Raw genomic sequence first — 20420 nt, forward strand, 5'->3', positions numbered from 1 at the left:
TATCCGGCTTTAATGGTATCACTCTCATTACTACTAAGTTCATCTAGGGGTAGCAAATGTTCCACAAGTCCACACTGATTTCTGAATGGTGTGCTTGGTGCAGTTCCATTTTGGCAAATGGTCTTCTCCATGGCTCAATCCATGGGTTCTGATTCCAGTTCAGGTGGTATTGGTGCTACAGTCAAGCCTTTCAGGAAACAAGGCTGGGCTTGGTGGATGAGATCCAAAGCCACTGCTCCCTCCATCTATCGAGCTAATATATTTTGACAAGATCTTCTCAAGTTTAGGACTGGAGATGCTACAGTCCAAGGAGATCCCCAAGGAGAAAGTCTTGGTTAGTTGTCCCACTGCCAGGTGTACATTATCAAAAAGAGTCTTTAACACAGAGAGGCCTGAATCTATATTCTTCCTGACCTTCATAGGCAGCTGCTCATTATTGAATTGAAGCTGGTTGCTGAGATGTTGATGGCTTCCTGGACATCAACTCTGGATGCCCGCACTGGTGTCACCTGGCTACCATGTCACATCTACCTAGCGTCCCTGTGGCCCAATGAAGTGGATGTTCCTGCCTTGGTTAGGTCCTTGGGCACACAGGCTTTTTCCTATAGGTGGCGGCAGGGAGGTGATCGAGGTACAGAGTCACTGTGTCAGCCAGTAAGTGACATCAAGTAGCGAAACACATAAGAGTCTCATATATGCTATGCACAGAAAAATCTACTAAGCTGCTCAGCAATGTTTGATAACTCAGACCAAGGTACCCTGCCAGGACAAAGAAAGGAGGATGACAAGACACTAAACATGTAGTAGAATTTGTACTGGAGCTTGGCCCCCAAGTGCCATAGAAGTAAGGAAAGAAACAATGAGGAGTAAGTTAGGCACCTAAATCTGTCCCCTGTTTTCAACAAAATGAAGGACTTAAAAGTTGTTCTCTTGGCATTCATTTGCCCAGACATAAGACTTTAAATGCCTAATGCTGAAAATTAGTATTAAGCTCCTAACCTCTTTTCCCCACCCTAAGGCAATTTTTGTGGAAGCCCTTATTTGAGATTTGGACATGCAAAAACCAGCATTTAAATGTGCATATCACGTATATGTGCAAATCCCAATTTTAGAAAGGTGGGATATACAGTATAGCTCCAAATCACAACTACATGCATATGGCAAGGGGGTGTGGGCTGAGCGTGTTTTAGGTGGGACTAGGGTGGAGCTAAAAATATATGTGCATTCCCTATATCAGAAGGGGAATGCAGGTCTGTGTCCTCCAAGATTGACATTGAGATTTAGAAACATGGAAATACGACATCAGATGGGGATATCTAGGTTATTTAAAGGTGCTCGTTTTGTGCAGTGCTCTGTGAGAGGAAGTAGGGGAGGTCCTGCCAATAAATGTACTATTACAAATAAAAGGATTGGAAAGATCCAATGATAGCCAAATCGAACACTCTCCAAAATAATAAATACCTTTTACATTGATTTACAATAGATTTCTTCAACGATCAGAACAACTGGAAGGAAAAAGCCTCAGAGTCCAGCCTCTTAATGTTTAAACAATATCGGGGAATCACCTCATAGGCATAAAAAACCTTCCAAGAATGCTTCAATTTAAATGTGCTTATCAAATAATTTCCACTTAGCTGTGTGTAAAGTGCAATTCTAGCTTCTGTTCTGGCTGTACTGTTCTAACTTATATTTCGTTTCTGTTGGGAGTTTAACATGCTAAAGTTTTAGAATTGAAAACCTCCCCCTCGCCCCTGCCCCAGCTTAGTCACACCCACCGTTAAGGATTTGAGTAGACTGAAGCACTTCTGTGCAGATCCTTAGCAGAATCTCAGGCGGGCATTACACTGATGCACGTAAAGTATGGCCATCAGTGGATGTGGGGAGATCTGTGAAAACTAAAGTTGTGATCAGCTTTGAAGGGGGAGGGACATCGCTTCAAGAACTGCAAAGGTTTCAGAAATAACATGTATTAGAGGACAGAAAGAAACAAGTACACCCCTCCCCAAGAGACAAGGAACAGGTATGGGTTTTTTTTGTTTGTTTCAGTGAATTTGTTGTAATGCAGCTTAAAAACCATTGCCTGTATTGAAAGGTGATTTTTATTCTGTCTCTTCCTGTCCTCCTGCCCGTGCAGTGGCTGCAGCTTTTCCAAGTGTGCTTAAAGATGACTTTCTGAAGAGTTTCACCTGGTAAGTTCAAGGGGTGGAGGTGGAGCGGATGAAATCTGTGCCCTTGCATGTAAGGAAAAAGAAAAAGTTCATATGCTGAAGGATGTGTGACCCAGCTGACCAGGCAATTAAGGCTTCCTCGCTTTTTTTTTTTCTGCACTGTGCTGTACAGTAAAGTTAATGTTTCATGTGAAGCAGGGTGAAAGTGGGCCATTCTGAGCCAACACACTATAGCAGTGAGCGCTCAACAGGCAGCATGAACTATCGGGAAAGGAAATAGCAGTGCCCCTTGTGCATGCTCCAGTGTCTGAACTGGACTCTCAACAGTGTTTCAAGGAAAAGGAAAGGAAAGGAATGCTGTGCTGTGATCAGAAATCAAGCCGGCAACAGCAACCCACTTGATTTATGTTGGACAAGTCCAGGGTTAATTATGCGGCACCATAATTATATAGTTCTGAGATCAAGTTTCCAAGTAGAAGACATCAAACAAAATAAAACATGGAAAAGAAAATAAGATGATACCTTTTTTATTGGACATAACTTAATACATTTCTTGATTAGCTTTCGAAGGTTGCCCTTCTCGAAGAAGGGCAACCTTCGAAAGCTAATCAAGAAATGTATTAAGTTATGTCCAATAAAAAAAGGTATCATCTTATTTTCTTTTCCATGCATTATTTTGTTTGATTTCTATTGATAACCTTAAGAGTGGACTAACACGGCTACCACACTCCTCTACTCAAGTAGAAGACAAAATGTATTGCAGAGAAACAACATTTGCTGCTATTGAGTGTGCAAATATGATTTAAATTAGGCTTTAATTATTATCAGTCAGTAAATCAGATCATTGTGTACCTTTCTGGGGAGACCCTGCTCATCTTCCCATTCTTAAGTTCATGTGTCACAGTGAAAGAACAGTGCAGAGACACAGGGGACGGCATGGATGGCACACTTAGGTGCAGAACTGCCTGAAAGAAGAGATTTAAAGGTATTTGGTAGCACATAAAGCTAATTGCAGTGCTCACAATAAGCAAACCGGGCACTTCCGGGTACATCAGCAAGAAGACTGCTGTCCAAATTGGTGGAAGTGAATACCTGCAGAAGGGAACAGCATATAACAAACACTACTATTACTACTAGTGCTTTTGATTCTATAGGCTACTAGATGTACTTTTATCTTATCCTTGTGTCCTTCTGTCTGTCCTTCCCTTATCCTTATTGATCCTGTCTGTTTGTCCTGATTTAGATTATAAGCTGTTTTGAGCAGGGACTGTCTTTCTTCATGTTCAATTGTAAAGCGCTGCGTACGACTGGTAGCGCTATAGAAGTGATTTATAGTAGTAGTAGTAGTAGATGTACACAGCACTGTACACTGACCCCCGGATTCTATATAGTGCAACTAGTGATCTGTGCCAAAATCTAAGCGTATTCTATCACAATTCGTGTAACTTAATTGACTTAATAAGCTAATCAGCATTGTTAACAGCACTTAACATGCAATATGAGCACTAATTGAAAACAATTAGAATTTACACACATAACTCACTAAGCGTATTCTGTAATGCACTGCGCCTAAATTCTAATGTGCGCAGCCAAAAAGGGACATGATTATAGGGACATGATTATAGACGAGGAGATGGGCATTTCGTGGGCGTTCCAAAATTTACATGCACTGCTATAGAATATGGCCCTCTGTGCCTAAATCTATGCGCTGAGATTTACACACCACATTTTCATTGGTGTGAATGGAAACATGTAGATTTAGGCACTACAATATCAGCAAAACATATTCTATATACTGCGCCTAAATCTAAGCACCACTTATAGAATATGCATAGGCAGAAATGTTTACTGCGTGGTATTTTTAGGTGCCATGTGTAGAGTCTGGCTTCAAACACATAAGAGACAGTCCCTGCTCAACAGAGTTTACAATCTAATCAAACAAACAGGACAAATAAGGAATTAGGGAATTACTACAGACTAAGTACTGTTACCTGGTGCTGGAACCTGCTGATAAGCTGATGAAAATATAGTTTATATTTATTTCAAAGCTGGTTCCACTTAATGCATAGCATTAGCTGATCAAATCTCTCTTGTCGTCCCCCTTCTCCTCCACTGCTAACTCCAGGCTTCGCTCCTTTTCTCTCGTGGCACCTTATGCCTGGAATAAACTTCCTGAACCTATACGTCTAGTTCCATCTCTACCTGTTTTCAAATCTATGCTGAAAACCCACCTTTTCACTGCTGCTTTTTAGCTCCTAGCCACTACTCCATTGCCCTCACCTTGTCCCTTCCTTCCTTCTCACCCATTACTTCCCTCATCCGTAACTGTCTTGTCTGTCTGTGTTATTTAGATTGTAAGCTCTTTAGAGCAGGGACTGTCTCTTTGTATCAGGTGTTCAGCGCTGCGTGCGTCTGGTAGCGCTATACAAATGCTAATAATAATAATTAGCAGTGAGATTCAGGAAGCTTCTCCTGTCAAACAGTACGGTATGAATCCTGTCAGGACATGTTCCATTTCGAATAGTGATGTAAAAAATTCAGAACACTGCTAAACACAAGCTCTTATTGAAAATTCATTCAATGATACTAAGATTCTTTAAAATGAATATTTAGTATGGTACTAGGAATGGGAGCCAGGAATTGGATAGTTTAGTTCTCTTCATTTGACTGGCCATCTTTCATATTAAGCATCAAAGAGGTTTACAGAATGAAAAAAGCTTCAAATAGGCATCTGCTTAACCTCTTATCTAGGGCTCCTTGTTCTAGGATTACCCTCAGAAAGACAACACAGTTCAAAAACACAAAGAAAATTCCCAAGATCTAAGCTAGTCAGTAGTAATTCAGAAAATGCCATTTAATGCATTTAATGCACTACCTCAATGTCAACTATGAAGCCATAGCACAGTAAAATGACCCATTGACAGAGCAGCAGTTTTCTGATGATGTCATGACAAATGCCATGACATAAAATCCAACAGACTGTATCTGGCAGAAGAGCAGAATGACATAAATATTTTCCAAACAAATATTCAAAATATATAAGTTAAAAAAATAGCAAGACATTACATTCTGAATTGGCAACCTCCTGTTTTTTTTTTCTATTTACCCCTTCTCCCTAGGGAAAGGCTCCCCAAATTTATCCTGCTGACCCCTCTACCAGTCTGGTTGTTGAATATGCACAATGAATATATATGACACTTTTATTTATTTATTTATTTATTTATTTATTTATTTATTCATTCATTCATTCTTATATCCCACAACTGTCATTCAAGTTTTAAAGACATTGAAAGTTTGACCTATGTAGAAACATGGACATGAGTATTGAATAAGGTATGTCACTTGAGTGGTAATGGAGTATTTTAAAGAAAAAACCTTCCCAGTATTAAAATCTTGTAGCTGACTCCCATCCAGTGTTATGGCACAAATAGAACACTGGCCACATTTACTGTGACCCTTTGATTCTTTTTCCACAACAGTCCATACATCAGATTACACGGCAAATCATTCAAATTGGTGTTTTTACTTCGGTTACTTCATAATAGCTTCGATAAACATCTCATTGGACCATGTTAGGGAAGTAAAGTTTCTAGGGGCTTCTTTTACAAAGCTGCGTGGCAAATGAGAGGAAGCCCATATGAACTGAATGGGCTTCCTCTCATTTGCCACACCGAGAATCAGTAAAACAGCTTTGTAAAAGAGGCCCATGATGCTGTAAAACACTTCTTCATGGAGCACCTTATGGGAAACATCTTTGATGTTTAGTCCTTATGGAATACAGGACTTGGTGCAACAGGTTACAGTAGTTGGGATATTGGATAAATGGTGATTACAATGCGATGAAATTTGTCAATCACTGGAAAGAGAACACTAGAGAAAATCACTAATGTATTTAATTTTAATTCAAATCTATATTTTGTAACTGCCTTTTTAGCTATATGTAAGCCACATTGAACTTGCTATACGGTGGGAAAATGTGGGATACAAATGCAAATTAATTAATTAACCAAAAACAAGGTTTCTGTTCAATGTGGCTTATAATTATTAGTTTTGGAGGAGTTACATTGTTATGTTACAGTTGCAGGCAATGTGGAATATAGGAAACATTTGGGCATTTGTAGCAAAGGCAAGTTATTTACTCATAGAATTTCTTGAAGAGAAAGGTTTTTAAGTCTTTTCTGAATTGAAGATAGTTTGTAATGCTATTTATGAACTTGGGTATTGAATTCAACCATTTGGATCCCAGGCAACTAAATCCAGCCATGTAGATGGATTTGTAGATTGTGTTTCTGCAGTTGGGTGGGTAGAGTAGCAGATAACTTCTAGTTCCTGGATTTGCATTTGTTGGCGATAGGTCAATCAGGTCTAGCATGTCTGGAGACATTTCAAATAGTATTTTGAATATTAGAGTTCTAATTTTGAAAATTAGTCTGGCTTTAATTGGTAGCCAGTGCAGCATTACAGGCATTGGGGTTACTCTTTCGTATTTTGATTTTTTGTGCATAAGTCTTGCTGTCATGTTTTGAACAGTCTGCAGTGCTTTTATTGTGTTTTCTTTGCATACTACGTATGCTGCATTGCAATAATCTAGTTGGGGCAGTATCAAAGATTGTACTATAAGAAAAAATGATTTCCTGGGAAAATAGTCTCTGATTCTAATCAATTTCCATAGAGTTTTGAAACTCTTTGATGTGACTGCTGAGACCTGACTTTCAAGAGACATGTTTATCAAGCATAATTCCTAATATTTTTAGCTGTGGTTCAATTGGATAAGTTATTTGGTTGATTGTGAAGTATTGCTAAGAAGAGGGATTATGCGAGCTTGATAGTACCAAGAATTTGGTTTTGTCTTTGTTTAATTTCAGTTTGAAAAGGCCCAATTTTCCATGAAGTTAAGACCTTTTTTTTAACTTTCTCCATTGTTTCTGTGATATCATTTTTATAAGGTACATAAATAGTAACATCATCGGTATATATATTTGTTTTCCAACTTCTTTCTAAGTGGTGCCATCTTGACATTAAATAGTATAGGTGATATTGGGGAGCTGTGCGGCATCCCGCATTCAGGGTTCAAGAGGCTGAGAACTGGTTGGACATCTTTACTAGATGTGATCTTGTTCTCAAGAAGCCACTACACCACTAATTCCCATGTTGTCTAATAGGGTCATTAGTATTGGGTGCTCTATGACATTGAAAGCACTAGACATATTAAATTGTAGTAGTAGAATTTTCTGACCTTGGCATATCAATTTTCTGAATCTTGTTATCAGCGTAATTACATTGTGGTCTGAAACCTGATTGAGAATTATGTAGGATTGAGAAGTCCATCAGATATTTCATTAGTTTTTGTGCTACTAGGCTCACCATATTTTTGGTCAATAATGGTATTGAAGCTACTGGTCTATAATTTGTGAGGTCATTGATCTTATTTGTGGCATTTTTAGAGATTGGAGTGAGTATAATTTTGCCTTTGACCAAAGGGAAATGACCATTTGAGAACATATATTCTATGTGTTCAGTGAAGCTTTTAATGAACTAATCTGGTGGGGTTTTCATCATGTAATTTGGGCATCTATCTAGTATACAGTTAGCATGTGTGTATTTTGTCAGCATTTTTTTGACTGTGCTTGTTGTAGGTATTTTAAAGGAGGACCAGATTCTATCTGCCGTGTTGTGATCATCGTTGGTTTCATTTTCATGTAAGAAGTCTGTGAGGGACGTTTGTGGTGCAGTAAGTGTTGATTTTATTTGCATTATTTTACGTTCAAAAAATTGTGCGAGCTCGTCTGATGGTGGTGTTTTATTTGATTCTATTAACTTGTGATTGTTTGAAAAGCTATTTATAAGTTCATATATTTTTTTCATGTTAATCTGTTCTGAGCTCACATACATGTTGTAATATTCTGCTCTTGCTCTTTTTATTTTGTGTTTGTATGATCTTAGAGCTTTCCTCTAGGTAAGTTTGTTTATGTATGACTTGTTTTTGGACCAATTTCTTTCCAGTTTTCTGCACAGTTTTTTCATCTCTAGTAGGTGGTCGTAGGTGTTTTTTTTACTTCTTGTCTTCATTTTTAGTGGTGCTATTTTGTTCAGCATGTTTTTGCTCACGTCATCCCTGTTTATCAAAAAGTTGATGTTGTTGGGTGATATGATTGTTTGTTCATTCTGTGCTGTTGTCCAGAAGCTTTGATTGTCCATCTTTCCTCTAGTTATGAAGTTGTGTGGTATTCTTGGTTCCCAGTTCCTACCGTTTTCTTTCCATTGAAGTGTAAATGTGAGTTTGCTAGGATCTGACCATAACACTTCTTCCCAGTTGTGATTTTCTAGTATATAGTTGTCATGTGCTGAGAACCTGTAGGCTAGTTTGTCCAACAGATGACCTTTTACATGGGATGATGTAGCTTGCTGTGTTTTGAGGTTCTATTGGTCTAGGAATGTTGTTAAGTTTCTGGTGTTATAGTCATGATGTTTAGTCATCTTGGATGTCAGACCACCTTCCTGGAGAACGGTAGAACAGTATGCAATATAATGGACTAGTTAGTGTTGTGCCAGTGATTTTGCATGCCAACGTTTCAATTATAGAGGATCTGTGTTCGGCAACAGGCTCCACCTTGATGAAGGATTTCTAAATTAGTGCAACCCTGTCTCCCTTCTTTTTGGTTCTGTTGATGTGTATTATTTTATAGCCTGATGTGCATAGGTCTAGTATGATTGGGTCATCTTTGAAGTACAGTCATGTTTCAGTTATAAATATAAGACCTAGCTGTTCTGTTTCAATCTAGTCTCTGATTATGGCTGGTTTATTGACTGCTGACCTTGCATTTACCTGTATATAGCCTATAGGAACGGGAACGCTCCTAGCCAAATTCAAGCAGGAAATAGCAACAGGCAAAAGCATCCTTCTCCTCCAATTCGACATGTCCAGCATATTCGACATGGTAAACCATAACATATTACTAAGATTACTAGATTACTTCTGAATAGGTGGAAATACACTTAGCTGGATCAAGGGTTTCCTAACCACAAGAACATACCAAGTGAAATCAAACATATCACCACTGTGGAAAGCAGACTGTGGAGTACCCCAAGGATCACCACTATCACCGATCCTCTTCAACCTTATGATGACCCCACTAGCCAAAGCATTATCCATCCAAGGCCTTAACCCTTTTATCTATGCAGATCATGTCACAATATACATTCCATACACACATGACCTAACAGAAATCAACAACAAAATCAAGCTCAGCCTGAACATCATGGACTCATGGGCTAACGCATTTCAACTAAAACTCAACAAAGATGAAACACACTGTCTTATCCTCTCATCCCAATACAACACATACAACTCCACAACTATCAACACCCCAGACCACACCCTCCCTATCTCAGACACCCTGAAAATCCTCGGCATCATATTTAGTCAAGTGAAATCCTACTTCACTAATCTTTTACATTTTTTTGAAGGAGTGAATAAACATGTGGATAAAGGTGAGCTGGTCGGTATTGTGTATCTGGATTTTCAAAAAACATAGAGTACCTCGTAAACAACTGAGGAAATCAGAAAGACATAGGATAGGAGGTAGTGTTCTATTGTGGATTAAGAACTGGCTAAATAATAGAAAACAGAGAGTAGGATTAAATGGTCAGTATTCTCAATGGAGAAGGGTGGATCCACCAGGGTAGTGGGGCTCCCCAGGGGTCTGTGCTGGGACCACTGTTTTTTAGCATATTTATAAATGACCTTGAGATGGGAATAACTAGTGAGTTAATTATATTTGCCGATGAAACAAAGTTATTTAAAGTTGTGAAAAGTTGCAAGAGGACTTTACAAAACTGGGAGACTGGGCATCCAAATGGAAGATGACGTTTACAAGTGCAAAGTGATACATGTGGGAAAGAGGAACCCTAGCTACGTGATACAAGGTTCCACACTAGGAGTCATCGCCCAGGAAAAAGACCAAGGTGTCATTGTTGATGATATGTTGAAACCCTCTTCTTAGTGCACAGTGGAGGCTAAGAAAGCAAATAGCATGTTAGGAATTATTAGGAAAGGAATGTAAAACAAAACTGAGAATATTATAATGTCTTTGTATTACTCCATGGGCGACCGCACCTCAAATACTGTGTTCAATTCTGGTCAACGAATCTAAAAAAAGATATAGTGGAATTAGAAAAGGTACAGAGAAGGGTGACAAAAATGATAAAGGGGATAGGACGACTTCCCTATGAGGAAAGGCTAAAGCACCTAGGGCTCTTCAGCTTGGAGAAGAGACGGCTGAGAGGAGATATGATAGAGGTCTATAAAATACTGAGTGGAGTAGAACAGGTAGATGTGAATCACAGACAGAGAGGAAGAAGTACATATTTTAAATACAATAAACATTTTCACTGAATGTTCTTTTTTTAGCTTCATGTTGCTGTTTTAACAATTAAAAATTAACTAGTTACGAATCCAGCAACACAACGAAATCAAAGCCCGTAACGAACACTATATAACTCTTCTTCTCTTCGAGTCTCCTAATGTATCTGTAACACATGATCCTCTTTGATAATAACATCACTTTGTATCTGTTTTTCATTGAAGGCGACTATCGCCTTATGTAAGCCACATTGAGCCTGCAAATAGGTGGGAAAATGTGGGGTACAAATGTAACAAATAAATAATAAATAAATAAAATGATCTATCTCTCTTAACTAAGTCTCACCACAAGGACATCATGTTATGTGCCTTATCAAGACTTCACATACCTCTTCCTTAGAGCTTCAGGAGGAACCTATGAAATCTCAGAAGCTCATGAACTAAAATATCTGTTTTTGTTGATTCTTCAAAAGATCTAACAACCTACAAAGATTTCAGCATTCTGCAGGACCAGTCTGGTTACTACAATTCTTTTCCAGAGTCTCAGCTTTACTTCTCTCTCCTTTACTGCTGTATCTTTTCAATCACTCCTGGCCCATTTTTCTGAAGCTATCCTCCTCCAAGACACTATAATGATCTTTTAGTGCCTAAAAGCCATTGAACCTTATTTATGTTTTGGCTAAGTAGCTGTTTTTAGCCTGAAGATCATTCTGTTATTTTCAACCTCCTTTCATCTCTGACTCTTGGCTTTAATACAGTTTTAAGTCACTTCTCTTCTTATCTCTCTAATCAGTCTTTTCATATTTCCCAGGATAGGTTTTTCTTCCTTTCATTCCATCTGCTAGCATCACCCAGTGCTCCCTCCCAGGTCCTGACATTACAATAACACTTAAAGAGGCCCTTTTACTAACGCTAAGCATGTGCTAAATGCTGTACATCCTGTTTTACAGTTATGGGCCACATGACACATAGCACATGCTAATGACCGTTAGAATGTGCTAAGTTTTAATAAAAGGGGCTCCTAAGTAAAATTAGTTCTGAATAAACCTTTTATAAAAACCTTCTCAAGTTTAATTTAGATTTTTTCACCTAACTTCTGGGTTATTATCTTTATAAATTTTGATAAATTCTACAGTGATTATGAGCACTGTTTGCTAAAGTGCACTAAGCAATTAATGCATGAATTAGTATACAGTGTTAGTACAAAAGCCTGATAACTAGGTTACTGCCCCCTGGCTTTACTGTTACCACATTCTAATCCATGTGTTAACTGCATGCTCTGTTAGAGGGCAGGAACTGGGCAAAATATGGGCAAGAAGTGGGCAGTTTACATAGTAACATAGTAAATGATGGCAGATAAAGACCTGAATGGTCCATCCAGTCTGCCCAACAGTCACACTCATTATCAACTCAAGATTAAACCAGCAATGAATGTGATACAAAATACTTGATCATGGTGTCTCTGGCATTTCTGGGATACAGGACTTTGAGGTCCAACCAACCTTGCTTCCAACTAGTGAAGTTGCCAAAACCCACTTCAGTCTATATCCAAATCCATCTTGTCAACTGTGGGACGCAGATCATAAAAGTCTGCCCGACACTGTCCTCATGTTCCAGATTACTGAGTTTCCATCAAAGTCCTCTCAAGTCCATCCTAAAACAAACTGCTATGGGACTCAGACCATACAAGCTTGCCCAGCACCGGCTTTAGTTCTTCACAGCCACAGTTGCTATATCAAGTGCCACTCGACATGTAAACACACATGCAAACATTTAAGCTTTGTTTTTGTTTTTTTTTAAATACCACTAATTTTCTAATTAGAGATCCTCTATGTTCATCCCATGCCTTTTTGAATTCAGTCATGCATTTTCTTCTCCACCACCTCCCCCGGGAGGGCATTCCAGGCATCAACCACCCTCTCCAAGAAAAAGAAATTTCCTAACATTACTCCCAAGCCTATCACACTGCAACCTCAATTCATGTCCTAGTTTTACCATTTTCCCTTCTCTGGAAAATGTTTCTATATTAATACCTTTCAAGTATTTAAACATCTGTATCATATCTCCCCATCTCTCTTTTCCTCTAGAGTATACATATTCAGGTCTTCCAGTCTCATCTCATACATCTTTTGGCGAAAGCACCATACCATTTTTGGTATTAATATAGAAACATTTACCATGCAGTTTCGCAATTAGGGGTGAACTGAAAAAAATGCTATTCTATAAGCCGTGCTTTAAGTTAGGCGTGGTTTATAGAATAACACTCATGCCCAGGAATCATGCCTAACTGTAGTCATGCTCAAAAACAAATTTCAGCAAAAGGATAATGGCAATCAATACCAAATAAGCTGAAAGTTGTAATTATATCTGACAACAAAATGTATAAAATATTTAAAAATATAAAGAAGGAGAAAAAGACCTCAAGAGTCTGCCATGACACTTTATTTATAGCACTGTGTCAGCAACGTGTCAGCATTAGCTTGACTCCATTTCTATTACTGGACATAAAAAACCTCCTTAATATTTTTAATAATCAATGTGCACCAAAAATCATGAAAATTTCAAAACATCATTTCATTTATTTTATAATGTGTACAAAAAAGCAGGCAGTTCACTTAAATATAAAGGTCCCAATGGGGATCTCCATTTCACTTGTATCAAGCTTCTTCAGGGGAGCCCATAAAGAACTGTAAATCAGCAGGCCGCCATATTCTACGTGCTGACATCTAGGATTGTGCAAGATGCCACCTTTAAGGAAAAATGTCAAAATTAAAATATATATGGATCAGAGGAGCCATGAATTTAGTATATCAGTTATATTGTAAGGTGAGAAGTTTGAATGCTATTTTACTACATTATTTGATTACTAGTGGAACCATGCCCATTTCCTCAACAATGAAACGGGCCCTAGGAAGGCTGTCATGTAAGCTTTTTTTTCTCTCTCCCCTGCCCTCCCCTCCATGTCCAGCGATTCTCCTCTTCCCTGCCCTCCCATCTGGGTCCAGAGATTCTCTCCTCTACTGTCCACCCATCCCATCCATGTCCATCAATTCTCCTCTGCCCTCCCCTTCCCTTCCTTCCTCCCCTTGATGTCCCGCGATTCTCTCCTCTACTGTCTTGCCATCCTATCCATGCCCATCAATTCTCCTCTGCCCTGCCCTCCCCTCCCCTTCCTCCCTCCCCTCGATGTCCCGCGATTCTGTCCTCTACTGTCCTCCCATCCCATCCATTCACATCTGCCCTGCCCTCCCCTCCCCTTCCCTTCCTCCCTCCCTCCATCCCCTCGCGATTCTGTCCTCCCCTCGATTTGTACCTGAACGTTCTCTGGCTGGCTGGTGCTGGCTTCCCTTCCCTCTCACTGTTCCGCCCTCTGACATCATTACGTTTTGACGCGAGGGCAGGGCAATGAGTGGTTATGGATGTTACAAACCTAGGCATCCAGACGTAGAACGTTGGAGGTGCAAATTATTATATAGGATATGAATTCATTTGTTTTGTTTGTCTTATATGCTGTGTGTGTGAAATCTCATCCACTTAGGAGTTCAGATACGGACAGACAAACAAACAAACACAAACATCTGCTTTATATATATGGATTTTATTATTTTATTATTAATAAATGTGTTCACATATCCCCCTCATTCTATAACAAAGCATGTAAATGTTAGGAATGCCCCTGTTCTGCCCATGATCTGCCCATTTCTGCACCCCTTTTTAAACTTGCATATAAAATTCCAATTAAATCTAATTAGTACCATTAATTGTTAATAAGCCAATTAGTAGCGCTAATTAGCTCGTTATTCCAGTGGCGTAGCCAGAAGGCAATTTTTGGGTGGGCCAACAGGTTGGACGGGTGGGCACTAGAGTTGCCAACTTTTTTGAAAGAGAAAAAACAGCAACCTGATGCACTCATACTCTGTCCCTACCCCACTCCCCATAACTTCAATGAGGGTTGCAGTGCAGGCTTCAGTGGCTGCAGGCCAATTGAGAGCTAAGGGAAGTACAATAGACTGCACTATTCAGCCCCATTGAGCCACACATTCTGCATCCAGAGGACCTCCTGGCCGTCCACCAACAATGGATACAGAGCACAGCAAAGACAATTCTCCATAAAACTCATCATATAAAGAAATTTTGTTTTCTAGTGTAATCTCAATTACAGACATATTATAAATTAACTTTAAAAAAATCTATAAAACAAAAGTCACTCAGAACCTAGAGCAAATCTACCATGCCAACACTAACTTCCAAAAACAAAGATCCTAACTATGAAAAAGAAGTGCCTTAAATATTATAGTAGGGCCCTAAAATACAAATACATTTATCAGGAAAGCTGAATAAGCCAAATTATTACAGAATGCTACATGGAAACTTCATGCTAACAGAATACCTCAGTCACACACACAAGACACAAATGCCAAATACAGAATAAGTGACCACAAACTCTAGAAATATAAATTAAATGGAAACCCCAACACCACAGAAACAAGAAAGAAAGGCATTTGCTCCTGTGCAAAATATAAAGATGGCACATGCCAGGGATGGTGTTAGGGGATGGAACTAGGGCGATTGTGCTTGGTTCCTTGGCCAGAGAAAGCCTGCATGCTGGAAGCTGAAGGCGCAGCCTGGTAATGGACTTTGGGGTCCTTTCCTAGATTTCTGTCCTGGACCCCAGCCATGTTTAACATCAACTTTGGCAAGATGTACATTTCAAATCCAACATGTTATATTCACAACATTGAAAATAAAATATTTTTTTATACCTTTTTGTTGTCTGGTCATTTTTTTTCAAATCATATTGGTCCCAGTCTCTGGTTTCTGCTTCCCTCTGTCTTCTCTTAACTCACTTGCCAGTGTCTCCTATTTGACATTTCTTCTTTCTTCATGTCCATCATCCATCTCCCATCTCTGTTTTCCTATATTTCCTTGTCCAGTATCTCCCCTGTGTTCATATCCCCTCATCCATCATCATTCCTCTGTGCACCTATGCACCCCATACCCAGCATATCCCTTCTGTGTTCCTATTCTCCCCCTTGTCTGGTATTTTCCCCCCCCCCCTCTGTGTCCATATACCCCCCTCTCCAGTGTCCAGCATTTTATCTCTATTCCATAGCCCTGTCCCCCCCCCCTTGTCAGGCATTACCTTTCTGTGCCCATGTGCCATCCCCATACAGCATCTCACATTTGTGTCCCTGTCCCAATGCTCCCACCTAATGCCCATCATCTCCCTTCTGTATCTGTATACTTCCCTATGTCCCCTTTCTCCCTCCGCCACACCAATGTGTCCCTCTCCTCTCTGATCCCACCCCCCAACCAGCTTCTCTTCCTCTCTTTCCTTCCCCTTATGCATCTGGCTCTTTCTCACTGCACCTCTCTCCCTTCCCTCTAACCCCTCCCATAGGTCCAGCACCTTTCTCCCTATGCTCCAGCCCTCCTTGCAGGTCCAGTCTGTCTCCTTTCCTTTCAGCCATCATCTGCATATCCAGCACCTCTCCTTCAGCCCCCCCCCCCCCACATGTTCAGCACCTCTTTCCCTTTCATCCAGCCCCCCTACATGTCCAGCACCTCTCCCCTTCACTTCAACCCTCTGCGTATCCAGCACATCTCCCTTTTCCCTCCACCCCCTGCATATCCAGCACCTCTCCCCTTCTCTCCACCTCCCCCTGCAAATCCAAAACCTCTCCCCTACCCTCCAACCTCCCCTCTGCAAATCCCAAACCTCTCCCCTTCCTTCCAACTTCCCCTCTGCAAATCCCAAACCTCTGCCCTTCCCTCCAACCTCCCCTCTGCAAATACAAAACCTCTCCCCTTCCTCCAACTTCCCCTCTGCAAATCCCAAGCCTCTCCCCTTCCTTCCAACTTCCCCTCTGCAAATCCCAAGCCTCTCCCCTTCCTTCCAACCTCCCCTCTGCAAATCCCAAACCTCTCCCCTTCCCTCCAACTTCCCCTCTGCAAATCCCAAACCTCTCCCCTTCCTTCCAACTTCCCCTCTGCAAATCCCAAACCTCTCCCCTTCCCTCCAAGCTTCCCTCTGCAAATCCCAAACCTCTCCCCTTCCTTCCAACCTCCCCTCTGCAAATCCCAAACCTCTCTCCCTTCCCTCCAACCCTCTGCCACTGGCAAGTCCAGCACCCTTCACCCTTCTGTTCCCTCCCCTCCCCGGGCCAGCACCCCACTGACTTCCTCACCATCTCCCACCCCTGCAGCGCTTCTTTTAATGCTGTCGGCGCTGCTGTGCACAGTCTCCCACCCCCGCGGCAGCGCTTACACTTCGCTATGGCGCTGCCTGCCTGACAGCAACTCTACAGATGCGGCACCGATGTCCGATGTCCTGCTCCGGGGCCTTCCCTCTGCCACGCTGATGTAACTTCCTGTTTACGGAGGCGGGACGCGGAAGGCCCCAGAGCAGGACATCGGACGTCGGTGATGCATCTGTAGAGTTGCTATCAGGCAAGCAGCGCCATAACGAAGTGTAAGCGCCGCCGCGGGGGTGGGAGACTGTGCACAGCAGCGCCGACAGCATTAAAAGAAGCATTGCGGCAGGGGTGGGAGAGGGTAAGGATCTGCTTCTGGGCGGGCCTGAGGCTAAACTGGGTGGGCCTGGGCCTATCCAGGCCTACCCATAGCTACGCCCCTGCGTTATTCAATTAAATTGTGTGTGCAACTTTTTGTAATTTTTATAGAATTAGGGGGTTAGTGTGGACTCTTAGTACTTCCTTAATAGGAGGCATTAACCCCAGGATTCTATATGTCACATCTCAATTTTCGCACGGAAATCAAAGTGTATTCCATAACAATGCGCATAACTTAATTAGTTAGCAAGCTAATCAGCGCTGATAGTTGGATGTTAACAAGCAATCATCAACACTAATTGGCATTAATTAGAATTTATACACACTACATGCTATGCATATTCTAAGTTGCTTAGTTGAAAAGTGGTCATGGTCATGGGAGTGGAATGAGTGGGTTGTGGGCATTTCTAAAATCTATGTGCATTGTCATAGAATGCACCTGCTCTGCGCCTAATTTAGGTGTTGGGATTTACACCAGGTTTTAGTTGGTGTAATTGTCTGCGACTAAATTTAGTCACATGGAGCAGCACTCGGCGTATTCTATAATGTACATCTAAATTAAAGCAATATATAGAATCTAGTCCTAAGGGGGTAACATTATAACAGTGCCTGTTCTTTAAAGGAAAGTGTCTCCTTTCCTCTATTAAATAATAGCATAACAGGTGAAATACGTGCCTTATACTTTAGGGGTGATCACTCACACCACACCATAGAGCTGGTGTGAGTGCACGCTTTAATGCTGGATATGTGTAACTTTAGTGCTCTGTGAGAGTCCTGCCCTTGCTCATCTATACGTATGCCTATCTGTCAGATACGCACTGCATAAGATATGTGTGAATTTACAGAATATCAATGACAGAATTTTGGCATTTATGCCCATATATACCATTATTCAAACCATTTATGTGCTTAATTAGCACCCACTTTATAGAATTACCCCCTAAGTACATCAGGGCTAATGGCGAATAAAGAAATTCTCTGCACAGTAACTGCAGGGGACCTGTTGGGCACACCCCCACCAGTCAGTGAACAGCCTTTTCACTTACCATGCATTAATTTTTGCAGTTAAAGTGTGGTAAGTGCAAACATTTGTGTGCTTTAGTAACCAGGCTCCTATGTGTTCCTTTTCTTCAGTCACCCCTTGTCCTCCTCCCCCTCCCCATTAGCCTGGAAGCACTACCTCCATGGGCATCACCAGCTCTGGCTAGCCCAAGAAGCAGTAGAAATTAACTGGGAATCACACCCAACTCTGCCACTGGTCCACCGGATCAGCTCTCTCTCCTGCTTTATTATAATCCTGTCTTCACAGAATTGTCCTGTTTGTTTTTTTTTTTTTTTGTTTGTTTGTTTATTTATTTGCTGCATTTGTATCCCACATTTTCCCACCTATTTGCAGGCTCAATATGGCTTACATTATGTCGCAAGGGCGGACACCATTAACAGAATACAAAATATTGTTGTAAATAAGGTACAAAGAATAACAGGTAAATTAGAAGTAATAAGTAAGTAGTTCAAAATATGTGAGTGGGGCTAAGACAAGGTATAATGTTCAGTAATGATAGTGTGGGTTAAAGTGTCTAAATTAAGAGAGTTCAATATTGGCTAGTACTGATGTAGATTAGTCAAGACAATAGGAAGGATTCTCTTTGTAAGTCTCTTTGAACAGATAGGTTTTTAGTAATTTTTGGAAGGTTGCCAGATCATGCGTTGACTTTATGGTGTTAGGTAGTTTGTTCCATAGTTGCGTACAAGTATAAGAGAAGCTAGATGTTAGTAAAACTCATCAATTTAAGGTTTTTCAATTTCAGCAATACAGTATATGGTTCATTAAGCACGATCATGGCATTTTCATGTGGTGTATCATGCCAACGGCAATATTCTTTTTATTTCTTTATTTGTTTGGATTTAGCTCACACCTTTTCCTTCATTGTGTTGTATTGAACCAGAACCAGAAGCCCTTATCATCCTCCATTTACAGAACTTCAGCAAGGTTCTGTTATACTTATTTTCAATTCCTTGTTCATGTTTGACTAACTAATAAAACAAATCTCCAAGCTTGCTGCTCAGATAGGAATTTAGGAAAACTTTTGATTCCTCAGCTATTGAGCTTATTGAAAGTAATAACTGTCAAACTGACTTTGGTTCTGTCTTCAGCAGAAATTGGAAGACCACCCTTTGCTTAACGTTAGATCATTGCTGTGAAACAGAGCTGAGTTCAGGTAAGTCATATTATTGCTGTGGCTGATTTTTATGGGAACCTTTAAGGGATTTTGGAGGAAAAAAAGTCTTTTTAAGTTTTTCCATATACTTCTTCTTCCTCGTCTCCTTGGTTTCTTTTTCCAGTGAAAACACTAAAGCAGCAATTGTATAGCTATAACAATGCCACTTGCACATTTAATGTATAGATACAAGCACTGTTGTACGCTAGAATACACTTAAGTACATCAGTGGCAGAAAAAGCACTATTCTGTAGGGCAGGACCGGTTTTAGACATAGTAGGGCCCAGGGCAGAAATTAAGGAGGGGGCCCCTGATCTCCCTTCCCCTGATCTCCCCACCTGCATTGCTACTATGTGGTCCAGGCATCTCTTCCCCTTCTCCCCACCACAGTCCACCTACCTCCCTTCCCCTCACCTTGAGGTCTTCTTTAAAATGTTTATTTCCCTTCTCAGAGGGGCCCCTGACGCAGCAGCCATTCTTAAAAGCTGCCTCCGACTGCCCCGAAGCTTTCCCTCTTCCGCGATCCACCCAGGCAGAAACAGGAAATTGCATCAGAGGGGGCGGATTACGACAGAGAGGGAAAGTTTTTAGGGCCACCACAGGCAGTTTGTGAGAATGACTGCTGCACCGGGGCTCCTCTGAGAAGGGAAATAAACTTTTAAAGAAGATCGGGAAGGGAGGAGGAGATGGGCTGTGGTGGGGCGAAGGAGAAGAGATACCTGGACCGCGGGACCCTGGAGCTGTGGGGCCTAGGGTAGCTGCCCTGTTTTGACTCCCCTAACACTGACCCTGCTGAACAGGTATACCTAAATGCAAGGGGGTGTTCACATGGGTGGAGCATGGGAGGGGCATGGGCGGGGCTCCCATTTACATGTGCCACTTACAGAATACTGCAAGTTATGTGTGCCTTTTCCATATTTAGGCACCCACAGTTATTGCCAGGTCTTGGCTGGTGTAATTGCATCTGTGTAAATGTCAGGTAGCCAAATTCTATATGGCTTGGTACCAAGCTATATGACACCTCTACTAGAGCTGGATATAACAAAAGAGAGGGAACAAAGTACAAACTAAAGTCCAAACAAAAAAAACAGCACCACGG

At 41.0% G+C, this 20420-nt stretch overlaps 1 protein-coding gene across 3 annotated transcripts in view; it reads left to right on the top strand.

Moving 5' to 3' along the window:
- The first annotated feature begins 1827 nt into the window (after nt 1-1827).
- Nucleotides 1828-20420, top strand: part of COL6A6 (collagen type VI alpha 6 chain) — a 336531-nt gene continuing 317938 nt past the window's right edge. For 2 of the 3 annotated variants that reach the window (XM_030206323.1, XM_030206339.1), the window contains exons 1-3: nt 1828-2020; nt 2135-2189; nt 19260-19321. The gene's annotated coding sequence lies outside the window, so the exon portion shown is untranslated. Of the gene's footprint in view, nt 2021-2134; nt 2190-19256; nt 19322-20420 lie in introns of all 3 variants that reach the window. The other variant, XM_030206331.1, reaches the window with a different exon arrangement.

This window comes from Microcaecilia unicolor, chromosome 1, assembly GCF_901765095.1.
Source record: "Microcaecilia unicolor chromosome 1, aMicUni1.1, whole genome shotgun sequence".
NCBI classification, from domain to species: Eukaryota; Metazoa; Chordata; class Amphibia; order Gymnophiona; family Siphonopidae; genus Microcaecilia; species Microcaecilia unicolor.